Source organism: Vicugna pacos, chromosome 29, assembly GCF_048564905.1.
Source record: "Vicugna pacos chromosome 29, VicPac4, whole genome shotgun sequence".
Taxonomy (NCBI): Eukaryota; Metazoa; Chordata; class Mammalia; order Artiodactyla; family Camelidae; genus Vicugna; species Vicugna pacos.
In genome coordinates this window covers 4,442,664-4,458,650 of record NC_133015.1, presented here as the reverse complement: position 1 = coordinate 4,458,650, position 15,987 = coordinate 4,442,664, and the positions used below count along the sequence as shown (strand labels likewise).

At 43.1% G+C, this 15,987-nt stretch overlaps 1 protein-coding gene across 6 annotated transcripts in view; it reads left to right on the top strand.

The window, feature by feature from the left end:
- The window catches only part of WWP1 (WW domain containing E3 ubiquitin protein ligase 1), an 84,621-nt gene that overhangs the window by 930 nt on the left and 67,704 nt on the right, over window positions 1-15,987 (top strand). Inside the window, exons 1-2 of one of the 6 annotated variants that reach the window (XM_072951728.1) lie at window positions 6,913-7,174; window positions 15,736-15,780. The exons of 3 other annotated variants lie outside the window; for them this stretch is intronic. The gene's annotated coding sequence lies outside the window, so the exon portion shown is untranslated. Of the gene's footprint in view, window positions 1-6,912; window positions 7,175-13,295; window positions 13,470-15,735; window positions 15,781-15,987 lie in introns of those variants that run through there. 2 more of the 6 variants (XM_072951727.1, XM_072951726.1) reach the window with 2 other exon arrangements.

The following is a 15,987-nucleotide window of genomic DNA, read 5'->3' as shown; positions in this document are numbered from 1 at the left end:
ATCTGTTGTTTTGACATTTTTACTCTTCCAGGATAAAATATCTCCCAGGGGCTTGATGTGGCTTTCTTTTCTGTTTGATAGATTTTTGTCTTTTTGTGTAGCTACTGCGCAAGAGGATGTGAGTTTCTGCTTTAAAACGCTGATAGTAATAGCAAAAGAATAACGCCCCAAGTTACCTTTCCCGTCTTTGGCGTTTTTACTTGAGCTACCCAGTGTTCAGTTGTATGCATGCTTCTGCAAGAGTTCATGCGTATATATGAACCCACTTTACTTGTCTCACTAAGTCTCTATGTATTATACAAGCAAAATGGACCTTTTAGTGGAAAAGAAAGGCATTCTTTTATTTATGTGACTTGTTTTTAGCCAATAAAGTAGATAATTAGCTGTGGCTGGGAATTACCACCTTCGCAAATAGTATTTTTTAAATTGAAAATTTACTGGCCAAGTTTGAGGAGCGCTTCAAATTGAGAAGTGTTATGTGTGTGGGGAAACAGTTCTTTCTGAATCAGCTTATTGACGTTTTCAAATCTTTCTCCCCTTAAAATGCAAAATTGTTTAAATGACCTACAACATAAGGGCTTTGTAAAGCTGTAAGCAAGGGTTATGTTTTTTGGAAGCCTGGCTCGATAGAGGATGTTGCATGTAAAATCAATGCCTTCAAGAGATAGTAATCTGCTCACCCTAGGAAGGCTGAAATTTCTTTACTCCCGTACACAACTAGTAAGCATCTACTGCATGACTCTGCGATGTGTTTGGGGGAATATAAAGATGAGGATGATAACAATTTCTGCCTTCCCAGACTAAGTTAGGCAGGTAGGGCTGTACACAGATGTCTGGTTTGTCTTTTAGTACATAGTCACGATTCATACGGAATTCAGATTCAGAGAGGTTAGAGCTCACATCTTATTTGCCAACGTGGGGTTGGGGGTTATAGAGTTTCTGGTTTCTGAAATCTTTGTTTTAGAAGATGATTATTGAACTATCTTTTGATAGGCTGGAAAGGTAATCCGGGCATAGAGAAGGGACAAAGAGAGCACAGAGTTCATACATGTGGGGAGGAGCAAGTAGTTACATTTGGATGGAATATAAAGTATTTGGACCAGTATAAAGGGTCGTAGACCTTGAAGTGAAAATGCGGACCAGTTGATGGATTGCTTTTAGTGCCAGGCTAGTGACCTTGAATTCAGTAGGTGATGGGGATTTTGCAGATGATTTTTGAGTTGGAAATGAAACTTTTGAGCTGGGAATGAAACAATTGAAGCTTTGTTTTCAGAGGATTAATCTGGCAGCAGTGTGTAGTGTGAATTGAAGTAGGACCCGGAGATAGAAAGACTTCTTGAGGGCCATGGTTGTAGGTGTGAGGGTCCGAACTGTGGTGGTAATGATAGGAATGGAAAGGAGAAGGAAGTAGTGTGGAATTTGTTGATGAGAGAGAAAATGAAGACGGTGAAGATTAACCAAGATTCCGATCCAGTTTGGTTGGGAGAAAAGCGGTACCATTTTGAGCAGCATCCATGGAACCTTTATCTTCAGCAGATGTGTGTTACTTTACAGCAGATGTTCTTCATCTTTGGGGGATTAGTAATCCTTGGGGAAACTAAAGAAATCTGCTGGCCTGGAAAATTTCCATATGCACCTGTGCTTTGTGGATATAATTTTAGGAGAGTCCATGGACCACCTAAGGCTCATCCATGAAGCCCATGGGCCAGTGGGTTGGGAGCAGCACTCATAATTACTGGGGGCCTTTTAAAACAACAGAACCTTCAGAGCCTTCCTGTCACCAATAAGAACCTCTTCTGTAGAGACAGATGTGTATATACCTGCAGACATTTTCTGCTCAGACTTGTGTTGTGGTTTATAGTCTACAGAGAATTTTGACAGACTTATCTTATTTGTTATTATATTATAGAGCAGGTATGTCCCCAGTATTTGTTAGCAAGCGGGTGAAGTGGAATCCAGAGATGAAGGACAGTGATGGTTTTCGTTCTTATCTGACGATGTGTGCAGCCAATTGACCGTCAGTTGGCTGTAGTCACTGCCTTGAAGTCACCTCGTCAGTAAGGACCAGATGATTCTGGGAGGATCTTTCCAGTTCTTAACATTTTGTGATTCTTGGGTTGTAGATTTTCCCTGGGCTGTCTGTACTCTCTGGTTTTCTACCTGCAGGAGAGCTGGTGCAGCTGAAGGATGAATTGGGTGCATGGAGAGCACACAGCAGTAGAGTCACTCACGTTGAGAAGAATATAGACTTTATGTTCTGGAATTTTGTGACTATTTGGGATTATAATTAATCACACCCCTCCTTTTTTCTGGTTTTGAATAAATTAGGCAAAAAGACAAGGAACCAGGTGAGCACTGTTTTGGTTATTTATTATTGTGTAACAAACCAACCTGGAACTAAGTGACTTAAAGCAACCAGTTTATTTTTTTTCTGCTCACAGTTTGGCTGGGCTGGGCTGGGCTCACTTGAGCAGTTCTGCTGGTTCTGCTGGTGGTCACTCTGACGGCTGTCATCCAGCCTGCAGTTCAGTTCGGCACCAGTCTCTCACCAGTCTTGTCTCAGGGTCACTTCTCTCCATATGGCCTTTCCAGGGGGACTGGTGGCCTTACGTGGTGGCTTCTGGCTCACAAGAGTGCAAAAGCGGAAGCAACCAGGCCTTCTTAAGGCCTTGACTTGGAACCAGCCTAGCCTCGTTTCTGCCACATTCTGTTGGTTAGAACCACTCACAGGTCCAGCCAGTCCGAGTCAGGGGAAAGGGACCAGAGCAGACAGCTGTATTATATACCACAAAGAGCTTCTGGAAGACTGAACGCTGAGACTTAAGCTGCCTGGTACTTTGAGTGCTTTGAATCTGGGCCTGTCGGAGGACAAGCTGAGTCTGGAGTGCAGATGATAGCATGTTTGGCTTATTACACAGGTGGGAATGGCTGGCACTCCCTGGGTAGAAAAAAAGAGCAAGCGTTGGTCCTCTGGGCTTCACCCCGGCCTGACACTGGAGTGGGGCAGGATTGACCCACTCTGCTTGAGGGTAAGAAAGTGCAGGACGCAGAGCTCAGGCTGCTCCGAGCTGGTGATTTACCCAGTCTCCCCACTGGGTCAGACAGACGTCCTGGTCAGCACCCTCAGCAGAGAGTAGACCCTTGTGATTAGATGTGATCAGATGTGAGACCTGGGATAGCGGAGCTCCTCGGCCTTGAGCAGCCTTGTGCCTCACACAGTATTTCTGTTTGCAGTGTCTGGAAAAAGTTTGAGATAAGCCAGCCTTCCTTGGGGAGGAGTCGTAGCAGAGAGAATATTCTTTTCTTGTGGAGTCTCCTCTACTTAGAGAGGTGTAAAGAATAAGGTGATGTCATCCTTTGCAGGAACAGGTAGATTCATTGATCCACACGCTGGGGTTTTCTCACTTAATCACTTAACTTTATCTCTCATCACTTTATCACTTTATCACTTTATCTCAGTCTCAGTAGTATCCTTTTTTTTTTTTTCAGTTCAGGTTACACGCTAAGTAATGTTATGGCTAACTGGAATGAAGAAAGTGTGTGTTTCCCTGTTATCACATGATAGCTTCTAAATGGAACAAGAATCAGTATTTTGTTTAAAGAATTTAGGTATGGATTTGGAACACTTTTGAATTTTGAACAGACTCAAAAATGGGCCCCTCCCTCCTAGTGCAAATATGTCTTTGCGAATTTCTGAACATGGTAGCACGTTGGCTGTTGCGGGAGGACTTGGTGAGTGAGTGTGCTGGGAAATGTGGCTTATATAAATAGGAAATGCCAGGGCAAGTGGAAGGTGTAGATAGGATTACCTTCAAGTGTTCCTTTATGACTCCCCTCCCTGCCCTAAATTACACGGGTAGTTTAAAAATGTACTAGCATTAACAGAATTGTAGGTGTGATAGCTTTTTGTTTAACTAAGGAAAGCAAGTTCGTTTGATAGCTGTTTAGGATACCCATAATTATGATGCAGTGGGACGGCAGAAGCAACCTGACTTGCGTCCTGACTTGAAGTAGACACGTAGAGAGCCCCACCTTGCCAAGATGTGTTACCCTTTGTGTTTAGTTAGTATGGGGAGGAGAATTAGTTAAATGAACTTGCTGCGTGTAAATTAGGGCCTGCTCTACCTTAGGAGTAAATAAACTAGATCGCTTTGCTCTTAAGTTTTAAAAATTAAAGGCATTCTGGCATGTGGGTTAAGAGTCGTAGCTTTAAAGTCTGGCAGAGCTGCTTAATTGCAATGTTGCCTCAGTTTCTTCTTCCGTAAAAAGTAAAGAATATCTTCCTTTCTGGATTTTTGTAAGGATTTATTGAAATAACGTTTGTAAAACAGAAAGTGTGACCCCTGGGACGTTAGCAGCCCTTCAGTCAGTTTCATTGCTCCTAATGCAAGATGAAAATTCCAACAGGCAGTCCACGTTTCTGTGAGCCTCTAGTTTCTCAAGGACACGTGTATTTTAGTTTGGCACGTGCAGAGCTGCATAGCAGATCTCACCTCTTAACTTAAAAAATAAGTTGCTAAAAGGTTAAGAATGAATCTGAGGAAGATACTGACTCAGCATGGCTGGCAGTGTATCAGCTGGTGATGGTTTGGCTGTACAGCCTGGAAACAAGAAGTTGTTAACACCATCCCTGGATGAAGTGCTGTGCACATCAGAGTTTGTTGAGGTGCCGTCACTGCCCAGTCATCTGGGATCTTGGTTGAACGTGTAGATTCTTGAGTGCGGTTCTTGGCCGTGGAGTTCAGGAATCTTCATTTTCAATAAGTACCTTAGATGATTTTGTACACATTGGTTTGAGAACTGCTGGTGTAAACTGAATCGGTAACTTGGGACTCTAGTATTCTCTGAGACCATTTCTTAATCTACAGTGTTCAGTAAATACACATGTATGATGTAAACACAGAGAGAGCTTAACATCTGAACCTATCAGATGTTTAAAGAGGCTTAAGATAATTGCCAAGGACTGGATCCAGACAAGCTCTAGAAACGTGATCCCTGGTGATTTCAGTAAGATGTAGGCGAGAGAAGTAACCCTGCAGGAGGCAGGTGTCAGGACTCCGTGTTCAAAAAATTTCCCCGTACTTCTGCAAAAGACATTTTTTTGAACGAAGGTATTTCTTTTTTAGAAATGCCTACTGAAACAGGTTGGATAGTGTTTTCATTTATCAGATAATCTTACTGCTTTTCACTTAAGTTACTCAGAAATTGAGATTTTGATTGACGTGTGTCTAATTTGGAATTTGGTCTTTTGGGGAGAAAGTAGTTTGGATGGGGCCCACAATCGGCCTCTGTGGGGAAGAGCCATCGCTTAGCGTGAAGGACATTGACTTGGGTAGAAAGTCACGAGAGAAGGTTTAAATTTTGAATTGATCAGTCAGTCAAAAACTTGAAGCTTATTTTCTCCAACTTTTGCTGTGATGGCCTGTGTCTTTGTCACTTGAACCCTCCTCAGTCCAGTGACTGCATCTGTCATTGGAATAGCAGATCTTTAAACTGGGGCTGTTCCTGGAAAAACTTAACCTATGTTTGTATCAACTTTATTTTTGTCTTGTTAGTACATTTTGTGGCTAAAAAAGAAATGCCAAGCCCATGATTCTTTTTAAATTTGAGTGGAAAGGAGTAGTTGGCATGTGTTTGAGAAGCCTGCTGGCTTTGTTTGCTTTTACTGACTGCGGCCAGTTCTTTGGGGGGATCAACGCAACAGCGAGCTCATCTCTTCTTGTCCTGCGAGCTGTGAGCTGTGAGCTGTGGTGTTCAGGTGTGAGCACCCAGAGTAGAAAATGTACCTCGTACTCTGGAATTTCATTGTTCTGCATTAGAAGCCTTGGTAACCATAACTTGTTTTAAAATTTTCTTTGTGATTAAAATTTCCTTTTAACTGCTGGCTGTTTAAGAGATTAGGCCTTCAAGAGACACAAACCTAGATTTGAGTTCTGGCTCTTGTTTCCCGGCTAAGTGATCTTGGTCAAGGTAACCTTAGGGTAAGCCCTGGCTTTATCATGTGTAAACTGGATATTCATATGTAAAGTGGTGATAAGAGTACCTATTCACTGGTGGATTGTGTGGCTTAAACCTGACACTGAGGTCAGTGAATGTTCACTAGGGTGGGTTTACAATACCTTGTTTTTGGCATCAGATGTGTTTCAGAATTAATTTTTCAATTTTAGAAAGGTAACGCGCCGTATATTCCACGTTGCATTAAGCCCCCGTGACGTCTTGGGGCGGCACCCTGCACTCTCCTTGGCAAATGTTTAATTATGGATAAATAAGGACAATAAATCGCCACGTATCTGGTAGAGTCTGCTGCCCAGCGAGTTCAGGTCCGTTCAGTGTTGCTGGGAAGGAGCGTTTCAGTCTTTATAGCTTTTAGGGTTTTGGATTTGTGGATTGTGTGCCTGTATTTTAAACATGAGAAGAATCACGTTATTCAGGAGTAAAGTTTTAGCTGTCTAATTGATTATCCCATTTTGGAAAGTTCCTGTGTGTTTTGGCTTCTGGTATTTTCCTCCAAGAATGGGGATAGCCGGAAGTTCATACTTTTACCAGCCTGCTTTAAAATTCTTAGGAACAATATTTGTGAGTAGCCAATTAATAATTGTGTTCTGTTACTTGAGTAGCTTTAAAATATCTTGTTACTTGTATTTACAACAGAGATTTTGGCAGTGCGATGTTCCTCTCAAGTGTTTAAATGTCATTTCCATCTGAGCCTTAACTGCTGATGTGGGGGAGCTGGCTTTGTGTGGTTTCGCAGCGCGGCCATGTGAGGAAGGTACCTCTCCTAGCCTCCTGCCCTGTTATCACTGTGGAAGCGTGGCGGGGAGATGACGGACTTTCTGTGCCTCAGAGTGGCAGCGGGGTGATGGGGGAGGGTTGGGGATGATCAGTGGTTGGCCATCATCTTCTGTGTTCCAGTCTAAAGCCAGTTCTGGGCTCCTAGAGTTACTGCTAACACTTCTTTTCCCCTTCACAAAACCGGCTTCGTGGCTTCAGTTTACAGATAAGAAAACGAGACTCGGAGAGGCCCAGTGTGCCCAAGTGGTAGACCTGAAGTTTGGGCCTGGGTCCGTCTGAGTCTGAAAGGGGTTCTCTTACGTGGCCCAGCATGCTCTTCTCACGCTGGGAATCGGCCCTGGAGCTGGAGTTAGCGCGTCTCCATGCTGCTTGGTGCTGGCAGGTTAGAATCCTCAATGTATTCGGAAACAAACAATCAGGACACGTTTTGCGGGGAACGTAAGTCTGGGTCACGATGTCCTAGTGACCAGCGCAGCGCAGGGGAGTGCTGGCCCCGGCAGCAGGCCTGGCTTTGGCCTGTGAACGCTAAGAAGCTTTGTGTCCCTGAGTGAGTCTGTTACTCACCTGTCGGCCTCGGCCTCGGCTTTGAGCTTTGATGACTCTGCTTTTTGCTGCTTCATGAGGTGTAGTAAGTACTGTGTCTTTGAAGGGTACCAAACCTTGAAAATTTGGGTGTTTGAAGGAAAAAATGTCTGGTATTATATTGTTAAAATACTCCACGTTGAAACAAATGACAGATTATTTATATGGAAATGTTTGTGGGATTTTGAAATATGAGATGTTAGATGATATAATTACATGAAGTTTGGTCTTTGCAAAGTAAGAATGTTAAGTTGCCTGGATGTTTGTCCCAGAATACATGGAAATGACTTATTAAACTCAGTCCCAGCAGCTCACCACTTTCACTGTTAATGGGCTTATGTGCTTTTGCGCATTCTCTGTTTTAGATGACTTGTTCTTTCTCAACCTTCAAGAAAAGCATTTTTAATGAGTAGCTTAAACGCCCCAGAAAACCACCCAACTACGGAGTTGCTCAAGTGATAAAATAAGAGAATGTACACACCATTGTAAACTGACTATACTTTAATAAAAATGAATACAAAAGAGAAAAGGAGCAGCAGGCTGATACAGCAGACTTCTTGTTTTAAGGCTTGGGGTTAGCTCAGCATTTCTTACTTTACAGCATGTTTCTGTAGCACAAATGTAGTGAAAAGAGCATTGACTTTGAACCTATGAGATCTGGGTTCACAATCCTGACTTTCACTTGTTCTGTGTCCCTGGGCAATTGACTTCAATTCCTGAAACTTCATTTTCCTCACCTGTTAGTAGGAATAATAATGACTTTGAAGGGTAATTGATAACATTAGAGAGAGTTCTTTTTGTGGCATGACCGACAAATAATAGGAGCCTCATGGTCGCTGTGATTCTTACTGTTCTGGGCATCTGAGATTGGATGCAGGTTCCGGGTTTAAGATTGGCCGTGTTTCTGTGTCACTTAGACAACCTCATAAGTGCCACCAGTCCCAGATAGCCATGCTCGGCTATCTCGTTCTTCTGCCTGGGGAGTGTAACTTAAGTTGATTCTGTAAGTTTGGAACCCAGGTTTTAAGATGCTATTATTTGAATTTTTTTTTCTTAATTGACATGAGGCAGCACAGGAATGGGAAACCTGTTCTACTGATACTAAGGCGTGGGAAAAATTACCAAATGGAAACATTTTCTGTTTGAAAAGTTTTGGTAATTTGCCATTGTCAACATAATAGTATTATAAGAAACTGAGAAATTATAGCAAATTAAAAGAAACGATTTCATTTTCATTTTGGTGTAGTTTACCTTTGATGGACATAAATTTTAGTATCAATTCTTTTAAAACAGAGAATAGGAATTATGTCCCTAAATTAAGAGTAATTATGAAAGTAAAAATGTGTGTTTTTTTCGAAGGGGATGGAGCAAGGAGGGAAGGAGAGATGAATGTGATCAAGGACACAGTAATAGTGCCAGAGGCCTGGGTTTTTAGTTTATCTTTAAGGACCATAACTGTCTAGCTTAAAAACTACAATAGTTGCTGCTAGATTTGATGAAGATATTTTCTTCCTTATTAATGTTTTCTAGTAAACAGAGTGCAAACATTTTTGGTATCCCTTACTTGTAGTGGAGGAAAACTATTTTCATTTTTCAGGAAGTTGGTATCGAGTATTTGATTCTTTTTTAAAGGTGCATTTTATAGTGCAACATCACCATCTTGTGGCCTTCCAGAAAATTGTTGCCAAAGTTGTTTTCACAGCTACAAGCATAAATTAAGTTGTTCTCTGATGTTGGCCAAGGGCTCAGATTTGTAACCCGTAGTTCTTACTATAAATGGGGGGTGGGGGTAGGGAGTGGAAAATAAAGTGATTTGTACACTAGGGTCGCAACTTTGTTAAAAAACAATATATTGGAGGAAAGAAAATAATGGTACAGAAATGAAGACAGCTGCAAGTTAGGTTGGTGCAAAGATCCTGGATGGTTGCTGCTTTCATGTTTTCATGAATGTGCAGTGGTTACAGTCAAGTGGTTCTAAGCTAGACAATCTTAATATGTTCTGTCCTCCATTTTTTAAAAAAAAAATTGGGGAGGTAGTTAATTAGGTATTTATTTACTTACTTAAAAAAATTATTAATGGAGGTACTGGGGTTTGAACCCAGGACCTTGTGCGTGCTAAGCACATGCTCTACCACTGAGCTCTACCCCCGCTTCCCCATTTCTTAGTAAGGTTGCCAGGGCCCAGGGCAATTTAGATGCCCTGGCTCATTCAGCCGCTTAATGAGACTGTTGTCCAGAGCAGTGTTTTCTAAGCTGGTAACTCTTGGAGGGGTATTTTCTACATGAATTTTCACACTTTTTTCTTTCATTTTGATATAATTTTAAAGTAAAAAAAGATCTATTTGAAAAGTACAGTAGTTCATTTAAAAGAGCACCTAGAAACTAAGTAAGACTCTGGTTTTAAGCCTGTGTTTACTTAGTTGTTTTTAAGATTCAAATCGTTGACAGTATCCAAATATCATCGTCTAATTAATATTAAACACTCCTGTGTGCCAGGCTTTGAGAGAGACATGGTGGATCCAAGGCCAGTAGCCAGGATTTGTCCTCCACGCTGGAACTTAGAGTGTAGAATGCAGTGAGAAAAGTAAAGCTATTTCGATGAACACAAAAATTTGCAGTCAGGGAGACTAGGGGGAAAAAAAGCTATCACTTACTCTTCACCATGTGCCAGGCACCATGCAGAGTGCTTTTGGTACTTTTTCTCAGCAATTGATTTTGGAGTTTTGCTTTTTTTTTTTTTTCATATGCATACAAATACATATCTGTGGAAGCTCTGAAACAGTTAAGTTTCCTTGGACAGTGCGAGTGTTTCAGCTCTCATGGGTCTGGTAGGTTTTTGTGATTTGGTCTTGGTGTCTCACCAGCAGTGATAACATTTCTGTTGGGAAAGTTTGTGCTGTGTTCTAAGCAGCCGTCTTTCCCCCAGACTTTTAGAGTCCAACTGAGATATGATTTGGGGATTAGCATATGACTCTGAGTTACTTTGAATATTTAGTTAGGGACAGCGTGTCCAAGTTTAATAAGCTTTTGTTTATATACTTTGTTTATATACTTTTGGACGTTTGAGTGTTTAATAAATGAAATGAACATTTTATGTAACATTTGTCCTTTACTTTTATATTAGACATTTTTGTACTGAGCTTTTATTGTGCGCTGTGGATATGAAATCCCACTCGGTGAGGTGAACATGGTCTTGGAGATCAGAATTACCAGGGCAAAGATGGGAGGGTATAGGTGGTTTAGCACCCTACTTGCATGGGGTTTCCTTTATAACATTTTAATTTAAAGTTTCAGTTCTGTGCTCTATAGGTACATTTTTTTTAACCTAACCACTCTAACCAGTTCTACAGGTTTAATGTTCTATTAATTGTAATTTAGCACACTTCTTTGAGTATATAGCAGGGGCTGAGCACTGGGCGAGGGGCTGGAATTGTAAAGATGAGTACTAATAGAGAAATTTACAGTCATGGTTGGAATGCCATGTTTGCTTGAGCTGAATCTTGGGGGCTGATAGGAAATTCGGAAGATGAGTGGTGGGAATCACGTGTAGGAGGTCATTGGTACCCAAAAGTGTCTGTGAGAATCACGTAGGATCCCCAGGCGAGTGAGACGTGGCAGCCAGGTTGAGGATAACTGGTGGTGGGTCAGAAATACATGTCGTTAGTCAGCTCTGGGTGAAGAGCTTTTCTGGAGAGTACCAGGTATTTTATTATCTCTAGCTGGATTTTAGTGAACGACGGTGTGTACATAATGCGGATGAATAACCAGAGGTGGTTTGATAGTAGCTGGAGTGTGTGTGCCTTTTTCTCTTCTGCAGCCTGTGCTCTGAACTGCTCTAACGCGTCTTTGCTTCTAGGCATGAACATAAAAGTGCCCTGGAAAGTCACACGTGGGACACGTCTGCGGGGTTTGGTGCTGCTGCTAACGGGGCCCAAGTCTGCTCCGCCTGTCTCGGATTCCTTCCCTGGCCACATGCCTGTTAAGACAGGATTTTGTCTCTGTTTGCTGACCATTGTATTCCCAGGGCCTTCTTCACTGAGGGAATCGGTTGGTAAAACCTCCTTAGCTTTCTTCCCGGATCATTTCAGAGTTCTCTACCTTCTCACGCATCCTTCTCTCTCTCTGGTCTCGGCGTGAGCGCTGTGTGTCTGCCTCTGCGTGACATCTCAGCCCGGCCTGCCTCCTCAGAGGTCTGGTCTTAGTCATCATTCTCTTCTGTGACTTCAGCTTCTTCCTGCCTGAAAACATGTGCAGGTCTCTCCTATCCTCAAAATCAAACCTATGCACACCTCCCTTTAAGCCTGTGTCTCTTTTCTTTCACAGTCACATTATCTGAGCAGACGTTTCTGGCTGTTCATTTGCTTCTCAGCCGCTGGCTTCTGGTCCTGCCGCTCCGTCCAGATTGCTCCTGCTCAGGGCCTGGGAGCATCCATGCAGTCCAGTAAACTGTTTCCTCTTCCTGCTGATCTTACCAGGGTACCTGGTGGGCGTGGCCACTCTTCTTGAAATTCTTCCCTGAGGTTTTCTTGTTTTCTTCAGCCCTGAGCATGGTCCTCCTCTCCTGGGCAGCCCTTCAGTGCTGTGTTCCTAGGTGCTGTCTGTTCTGCTGACTGTATGCAGCAGGCCTTTCCTGGGTGATTGCATGTGCATTCACAGAGCGCCTGCCAGCAGGTGGCTTCAGTTTGCTCTTGGGCTCTGCTTGCGGGATGTTACGCCTCCCTTTGCCTCCAGCATCTCTTCTGCACTCTGTCTTGGTCAGTCAGCAGTATTTTGGGGGGTCCTTCCCTCCGCCAGGCTTCAGCCTGCATTTTGGGAGTAGAGTGATGAATGAGGTGGAGTCTCTGCCCTTGGAGGCGGGGTGGGGATAGGATAGGAGTGAGAGGACAGAATATATGAGCATAAATAATTGAGAATTACTAGGAAAGGTAAAACAGGGTGGGCTGGCAGAGCTGGAGGGGCGAGGCTTCTGCAGTGCCTGGGCTGGCTGGAGGTTCTTCCTGAACGGATTGTGTTTGAGTTGAGCCCTAAAACCGAGAAGGCAGCCAGGGGACTGTCGGGTGGAGCAGTGAACACAGAGGTCCCTGGGCAGCACAAGGTAATCCGGTTAGGGATGGCAAGCGTGCCAGTGAGAGCTGTGGGGGCAGCAGATCACTCGGGGCCACGTATGAGTCTGGGTTTATTGTCGTTAAAATGAGAGCACGTTGGAGTGTTCACAGTTGTTGCGATGCATCCTGTTGTGGAAAGCTCATCCGGACTGCTGGATCCAGAGGATGGATATGGTGTGGAAGAGAGTGGGGGAGGGGGAGAGGGAGGGGCAGGGAGCACGTGTGCTCGCGGTTTGGGTGCAGCGAGGAGAAGAGGGCTGTGTGGAGGTGGTGAAAAGGCATCCTAGCCCCCCCCCCCGTCCTTATTCCTGCGTCTGGTTAGCCCACCAGTTGCAGACTCCCGTCCTTAACATCTCTGCGTCTTCCTCTGTTTCAGGCCCAGCCCACCCTCAGAACGCCGTTAGAGCAGTTTTCCCCAAGTTTGTCGGCATGTTCCTGCCCCGCTGAAAGTTCGTTGGCTCTCTGTGGCTTTCTTAGCTCGTCGTGGTTTCATGAGGTTTCACCTCTGGCGCTCCCCCTCTCCACACCCTCCCCGGAGCAGAACTTCTCGTGGATGCGCTGCCCGCATTGGTGGGCTCGCTCCTCGGCGCGCTGGAGGTCTTGACGGCACTTGTGTCCTCTCGTGCGTACAGCGCCTGCGTGGGCATCCTTCCGCAGCTCACCTGTCGCCGTCTCCGGGGCCTTTCCTGACGCCTCTCCACCTGTCCCACGGTCTGGTCTAGGTGCTTCTCTGTTGTTCTGCTGTAGCGTTCTCTGCACGGCCCTGCCAGGGAGCTTGGGGCTGCCAACCATCCTTTCCCACTGCCGTGTTATAAACCCACCAAGGGCAAAGAGCGTATCTTGGATGGCTTTTGTATTCCTAATGTTTGACACCCTGCCTGGAAATGTGCCTAGTCTATATATGTGCTGAGTGACTTAATTCCGGAAAATTGTTAGAAGAAGTACCTAATATCTAGTTTGTTTATTTGACCAGCTCTATTTTGCCCCATGGTAAGTTGATTCTCTTCTACTGGAAAAATTAAAGGCTTGAGTCAGGATTTCATAGGGAGAGCACGGAGACCCAGTCTGTGCTTACTGAGTGAACCCTTGTCTGAGGGCGCATGGAGGTCCCGGAGGAAATGGGCACGAGGTGGCCCCTGTTTGGTCGTGGAAGAGGAGGGGAGATGCCAGAGTGGGGAGGTGGCAACCAGACTGCCTGAGTGGAGGAATGAGTTGGAGGTGAGAAAGAAGGTTGACTATTTGAAGAAGTCAGGTAGTCAAAGCATTTGTCTTTTCTCCCTCTCTTTTTTTTATTGCTCTTGTTTTGCCTTGTTTTAATAGTATCTGAGCCCCAGGTCTGTTTGATGGCCAAGAAAGAGGAGGGCATAAGGGAGGAGAGGGAGGACTATCCTAGGAGGTGAAAGTCACGTGGGTACTCGTCCCTTTGGAAGGAAGGGGCATCGGCTTCATTTTCAGAGACGTGAGCATGTGTGGTATATTTTTATAAGAATCTGCATCAGAAACGATTTAAAATAAGTAGATGGGGATGAGTGTCCCAAAAGGCCAAAACATTAAGTTTTAAAAGAGTAATCTCAGTATTCAGAAAAATTAACTGATAAAATTGCAGTAAATACAGCAGAACTGTGTGTATTTTTCTAGAAGTGCTATAGTTTCCAAAACATTGTCTCATTTAATATCATTGTTCTTTTCATGTTATATTCTTAATGTTTAGCATTTAGACAGCACTCTGTAATTCACAAAGTGCTTACATAGCATTGACCTCTCCTGAGACATCTGCTGCTTAGAGAGTTTCAGTTACTTGTCAAAGGTCATGTCGGCTTACTTGTTAAGCTGTTAAGCATTTGTTATGTGCGAGGCAGTTTTCTAGGCGATTTGTCAATATTAACTCATTTAATTCTCTTAATAACCCTATGAAGTAGGTACTATTATCTTTCTCATATTATAAATACAGAAACTGAGGCACTGTGGGCTCAAGGAGCTCGCCACTGGTCCAACATAGTCAGGTGGGGCCAGGATCCGGACCTGAGCAGTGTGGCTGCAGAATTTACTCTTAACCACTGTTCCACCACCTCTAAGTAAACGTGGGAGCACACGTTCGAATCCAAATTCAGAGTAGACGCTGGTAAACAGTAGGTTCTTACTTTCAATCATTTGTCCTCCCTCGACCTCCCCCCAGTCAGTCTGAAAGTCTTCTGTAAGTGAAGGTTTACTTGACAGGGTCAGACTTGAGTTTCTTGTAACTTCTAATGTTACTAGGTGTTTAGAATTTTATATTAAGTTTGCAGTAAATGTAATTTTTTTTTTTAATTGGTAACCTTTGACTTGGAAAAGAGGAAAAACTGGCACTTGGGTCAGCTCAGAATAGAAATATCTTTGATATTTGATCTTCTGGACTGGCCTTTACTTTGGTGTGTCATGGTCACTGCTAGGTTAGCCTCTAGTCCTCTGTCCAAAGTCTGTTATTAATTATTTATTACTTTTTTGGGGAGGAATTTGCATTCTGTATAGACAAGTAGACCCTGTAAAGTTTGCTGGATTGAAGTTTATGTGAAACACATTTTGCTTGAAAGGGCGCGTGGTTAGTTTTGTGTTGGGTAGGTAATTGTAACTATTTTTTTTTGTTAATCAGAAGCAAGTGCTTTGATAGAAAAAGCAGAGGAGGTAAAGTTGCTCTGATCGTGTTTTGTGCTGTGACTGGAGCCTTGCTGTGATGAAAGGCTATTTTGAAGGCAGGGCGGTCGATGGAATTTAAAGTACCCAGAATCTAGAATTAACTTGATTAGAATTAACTAGATTGAGGAAGAGAATTGAATTAAATAGTTTGACTAGCTACTGGGCTTGCATTTCTGTGAATGGTGAATTTTTAATGAAGAACAACAAGGAAATAAATTGCAGGAAGTTCTTGGGCAGTAGGTCTGAGGGCGTGTGCTGTGATAATTTGAGGAGGCGTGAGGCTAAATTCAGCAAGGCTCTCCAACTGTCACAGTGAGGGGCCTTGTTTGTTGATTTGAGAAAAGGAAAGAAATTTGTATTAATTGTGTAACTGATGGGTTAGAGCAGATTGATTGTATAGACTAATTTTGAAAACAAGGCATTCATATACTTTGGAAACAGTTAAAATTGGCAGTAAAAAGAGAATCTAGATTTGGATCAAGATTTAGTGCTTAGAAAATTACAATTGCAATGTGTATGGTGAATTTCAATGTAAGATTCTTTAAAACATTTTTTATATTAAAAATTTTTTTTTGATTATTAGGTTGAAGTAGCAGCAGATACACAGATAAATGAGAGAAATTTTGAGGTAAGTTAATTGTAAAGCGGGTTTTCCGTGTAATTGAGAGAAGTAACACTTAAAAATAAAAAAAAAATGAGTGAATGTAGACTCATTGTACACAAGAAGGTGAGTTAGGTGAAAAATAGCAAGAGAATGAACTTAACGAAAGGAGAGGTGTGCGATTTATCTGAAAAGTAAAAGTCAGGGAAAGAGGCCTAGATTTGTGTCGCTGGA